Source organism: Prunus persica, chromosome G6 (assembly GCF_000346465.2).
Source record: "Prunus persica cultivar Lovell chromosome G6, Prunus_persica_NCBIv2, whole genome shotgun sequence".
NCBI lineage: Eukaryota > Viridiplantae > Streptophyta > Magnoliopsida > Rosales > Rosaceae > Prunus > Prunus persica.
This window is the reverse complement of record NC_034014.1, coordinates 18,028,047-18,033,492: the sequence shown is the minus strand read 5'-3', so window position 1 is coordinate 18,033,492 and position 5,446 is coordinate 18,028,047. Positions and strand designations below refer to the sequence as shown.

General features: G+C 34.0%; 1 long non-coding RNA gene across 1 annotated transcript; it reads right to left on the bottom strand.

Moving 5' to 3' along the window:
* Positions 830-1,453, bottom strand: LOC109949971. Its single transcript, XR_002272307.1, has 3 exons — positions 1,343-1,453; positions 1,205-1,267; positions 830-1,102 (listed from the first exon to the last, which is right to left on the bottom strand). It is a non-coding gene; the product is annotated as an uncharacterized LOC109949971 (long non-coding RNA).

Here is a 5,446-nt window from a genome sequence, read left to right as displayed (position 1 = left end):
ATCTGCAAATGAAATACGAGATTAGTTTTTTTTTTGCTTTTGAATGATTTCAAACTATAATGAATAGTTGAGTAGACACAATTCTTACGAAGATACACTTTGTTGAGCACATTCCATGTCATCCTCAAATGGAAACTGCAATGGATTTTGCATAATCCAATTGAGAGTGAGTTCTTCAGTTGGAGTCAAATCTTTTTGTACAAGGGTATAATTGTCCCTTCTCTCTCTTCTTGTTGATTCTCTTGTTCTTTATTTTCTTCTTCTCTCTCATTTTCTTCTTCTCTCTCTTCTTGTTGCTTCTCTTCTTCTTTCTTTTCTTCTTCTTTCTCTTCAACTGGTTATGTTGGTTGTTTTGCAGGCAGATCCATCTCCATTTCAAAGATTGTTGGGTCTGACAACAAGCTTTGAATTTCTGCCTTGTACTTTCCTGGAATCTCCTTTTTCTTGGCAATCTTCTCCATGTCAATACGAGTTTCCTTGCCTTCCAATTCTGCGATCCTCCTTTTCAGATTTTGTATTTCATTAAGCTGAACTGTAGATTCCACTGTCATGGTGGCAGTCACACATTCTTCATTATCTAATTTCTCTATGTATGTTGCCAACTCCACTTCCAGCTCCTTTGATCTCTTTTCTGCTTGGATAAATATATCCCACAATTCCTTCATTTTCTTCTCACTGTCTTCATTTTTTTCATCCTTCCACAGTTGTAATCTTTCCGGGCAAACGAACCTAGGATCTTGTTGTTGGCGGTAGTTGATTTGGTCTGTCATGGACTTCACCAAGAGGTCTTGAATTGCAAGAGGTTCTTTTCCAACTTCATTCTCAAACATTTTCTTCTTTCCAGCCTCTTTTAATTCTGGAGTTTGATCAGCATCATCAGGTTTTCCTTGGTTTTCTGCTTCCTCTGCTTCTCCTTGTTGTCCCTCATCATCTTCTTTTTCTTTTTCCTGCATATTGAACAGAAACTAATTAGAAACTGCATTGCATTGGAGGAAACGAAAACCGAAATGCATAATTCACTGTTTAGAGATTCTTATACCTTGTCAAGAGGGTCTCCCTCTTCTCCGGTAGTTTTTCTCTTTTTATATGTTTTCAAAATACCCTGTACAATGAGATTGAATGATTCAGAAACTGCATTGGATAAAATGCAAACTGCAATGTAGAAAACACAAACTGCAATGCACTGTATACAGATTTCAATTACCTTCTCAACAGTGTCTTCCTCTTCCCTGGTAGTTTTTCGCTTTTTAGGAGTTTTGAAAATACCCTGTACAATGAGAATGATTTAGCATGGATTCACATTCAAGATACATTAAAACAGAACATGCGATAAATTGCATACCTCGATGTCATTCAAGTCCTTTATTTGGTTGAATCTTGTGTGGAGTTCCACAAGACTCCATTTAAGAATGGCAGGAGTTTCTTTCTCCTTGCCAAGGATTGGTTGTATGATGTTTGTCCTCACACACAGTAGAAACTGCACAGTTCAAAAACAAGATATATCATAAATTAGGTTGGAAACTGCATAGGATAAAACAGAAACTGCGTTGCAGTTTCCATTTCTGCATTGCAGTAAATGGAAACTGCATTGCCTAAAACTCAAAATGCATTGCATAAGCCACTGTTTACTTACCAATATTAGGATAGTGCAACCCGAAACAGCTCCTATAGAGGCTTCTCCTCCCTTCTTTGCTTGTGCTTTTGCTTTTGCGGTCAAGGATTCATTCATGTAGGCTGAAACAGCTCTTGCCCACGAATAGCTTGAAAGTGTGCCTAGATTCACACAGTGCTCAAATAATTTCCAATGCAAAGTAGATGAAGAGTTGGCAAAAAGGAATGTCATGCACAGCAGAATCAATATTAGGCTGACCACCTCCTTGTCGTAATCAACTTCTTCTTCTTCTTCTTCTTCAGCTTCTTTCTTTTCTTTTCCTTTGTTCGTTTTTTTCTTTTGCTCTGTCTTTGCCTTTTCTTTCTTCGGTTGGTTTGCCAAAACAATTGTCTTTTGTAATTCTGCTTCTACCTGGTTTTTTGATGGTTTTCCCTTTTCTCCAAAGTGCCTTGTTTTGAAGGTAGCAGTGTACCTATCATTGACAAGTTTGACAAATTTGCCTTTATTTTGCAGTCCCAGAATCTGAGTCACTGCATTGCCTGTGATTTGGAATGATTTGGTTCCAAATTTGAAGGACTTCGTATCCGGATCAAATTTCTTGAGCAGCTGTACTAAGTCAAGGTCCGACTTATTCATGTTATTCATGTCAATTCTCTGGCAGTAAAACAGCTCGATCAAGTTCCAGAAAGGGGTTTTCTTGAGAAGCTTCTTCTGCCTTTCATTGAGCTTGTCCTTTATGTCTCTAATGATGCTGTTGAAAGCATAGGCATTGCACCGAAATTGGACATAGTCCGGGTGCTTTGCTTTCCGATCATAGTTTGGCTTTTGCTTTGGTTCACTCTTTTGAGCCATCGTTTTGATTCTGCGCTTTGGTTGGTTTTCAGCTTCATTCTTTTGTGGTGACATTTCTTGTTCTATTTTGTGATATGCACTGCAGTTTGTGGTCAAAATCTGCAACAAACAACCAGAAACTGCTCCTCAAAATTTGATGTGAAAAGAAACCAAAAGGCAAAAACAGTACTGAAACTAATATCAAAACACATTTAACTTCATGAGCAGTTATAACATTCCCATAAACCCTAGCAAAAAGCACTCTGAAATTGAATTATGGAACCAGAAACTGCATTGCAGTTTCTGGTCAAAATCTGCTACAAACAACCAGAAACCAAAAGGCAGTACTGAAACTAATATCAAAACACATTTAACTTCATGAGCAGTTATAACATTCCCATAAACCCTAGCAAAAAGCACTCTGAAATTGAATTATGGAACCAGAAACTGCAATGCAGTTTCTGGTCAAAATTTGCTACAAACAACCAGAAACCAAAAGGCAAAAACAGTACTGAAACCGTCGTCGGTGTAAAACCTAAAATCGAAGAGAGTACTGATTCATTTTCTTACGGTTTAGCTTCGGTCGTCGTCGGTGGTCGTTGTTCGTCGTCGGTGGTCGTTGCTCGTCGTCGTTGGTCGTCGTCGCCGTTGCTCGTCGTCTTCGTTTTTGGAGAATAGTTTGTAGGCTTGCAGTGGGATATGAAAGGTCGCGCGAAACCAGTTTTTGAAGTGATTAAATTTGAGTAGTGTCGTTTTGTGTTGTGTTTTGTGGGAATGTTATGTCGTTTCGATAGTTTTAAGTTTTGGTTTATAATTAAATAAACTGTATTTGAAAGTTAAGCACAATGACACATGTAGTAATTTTAGGGTTGTTGGATGTCCTTTTGGTAAAATTAGGTGGATTTGGTTTTATATTAATTAAGCAAAATTAATTATCTTTCTTCCAAATTAGTTAAGTTTTTTATGGGTTAAAACTAAAGAGCTCTTAAATCAATGAGGTGTATTTTAATAAAGAAAGTTTAATTAACACTTTTTTTTTAAAGTGTCAATAAATCATAAAAGAAAAGAAAATATTAAATAATTGTAATTGATGTAGCTGTTCATCTCATCTGTCACATAAGATGGTATGAGAATGTGGTATACAAATGTGGTAAAAGTAGCATTAATCTTTTGGTATACGTATAATTTCACTTAGTTGGTACTTGTCTTTGCGCACGCGCTTGTGCGCCTGCGATATTTTTTTTTATAGATTTTTTTAATTTATTTTAAAATTAAAAAATATAATGGACAGTTGTGTTCCATAAAAATAAGATCTATTATTTGAATTTTCTTTTAATTTTAATTTTTTTAGTTTGAAAAAGTGTGAATTTACCATATTATCTTTATTTAATTAATAATTTCAGTTCTTAATGAGGTGTATTTTAATAAAGAAAGTTTAATTAACATTTTTTTTTTAAAAGTGTCAATAAATCATAAAAGAAAAGAAAATATTAAATAATTTTAATTGATGTAGCTGTTCATCTCATCTGCCACATAAGATGGTATGAGAATGTGGTATACAAATGTGGTAAAAGTAGCATTAATCTTTTGGTATACGTATAATTTCACTTAGTTGGTACTTGTCTTTGCGCACGCGCTTGTGCGCCTGCGATATTTTTTTTTTATAGATTTTTTTAATTTATTTTAAAATTAAAAAATATAATGGACAGTTGTGTTCTATAAAAATAAGATCTATTATTTGAATTTTCTTTTAATTTTAATTTTTTTAGTTTGAAAAAGTGTGAATTTACCATATTATCTTTATTTAATTAATAATTTCAGTTCTTAATGTTTGCATTAACTAAGGGTATTTTCTGGTATTTTGAATGTTTTACCATTTTTCTGCCTTTTGCTTTATATATATAGTTGGTATGATCAACGAGTCTTTTATTTATATATTTTTAAATTTTTAATTAAGTTTTTGTGTTGATCCGTACTTGGGCACTGATTAATTTGTCAGTGTAAACACGAATATCCTGCGACAAATGAGACAAGAATACGTGCACAAAATAATATTTGTATTAATCAAATTTAGGGTTACAATCTTTATATTGAATCCTTTGATTCGATCTCCAAAGTGTTTTAAAAAAAACTTTTGTTTGATACAAGGGTCGTAGAGACTTGATCTTGATCAAATGGGTAGCACAAGGCTTGTTTGGTGTTTGAATTTTTCTAGGGTGGAGGAACCAGCACATATTTGTTGTGCTTGGTGGCTCTTACAAAGTGAGGTGAAGAATGCAAAGAGTTTTCTGTTTCTTTTAAATGCTTGGTCTGTCTAAGCTCATTTCCTTCGTCTTGAGGCCTCCTATTTATAGGCTCCTGCAGGATGCTTGACCTAAATAGCTTTACTTCTTTAGGGCCTTATTTTGTGTGATTTTGATTTGATTTAAAATCAATTCCGATAATTTGGCAATTTAATCAAATTATCTTCAATTGTTTGTCTTGATTAATATTTTATTTAAATCAGAGTCAATCACAGGAGATTCTTCCCTTTAATTTTGTTTTCACTTTGAACTGTTTGATGCACTCCACCAGATGTCGACACATGTCACCTTTGACAACTAATCCAATTTTGATGAGTCATACGCCACGTGAGAATTATGAGGCCCACAATTTAATCAACCAAACCCTAATTATTTTCTTACTTAGTGAAATTTAATTCACCAAAATTTCCATGTCTACAGTTAGTACCTTATTTTCTAATATATATCTAACATGAAAGTATTATATATAATTATTTTAATACTAAAGGCACGGATTTCAGACTCTTTAAATTTAAGTAAATTTAGGTTTTAGCCATAAAAGAACTTTCACTTCGGGAAATAGCCAAAGCTTTTTCAAAAAAGACAAAAAAACCTCTCAACTTTCAAATCAAAGACATGTAAATGTAAAGGATTCCTTAGGAAATTCAAAAATAAATAAAGGCAATTTTCGCTTCTTTTAAAAAATTTCTCTCTCCTTTGG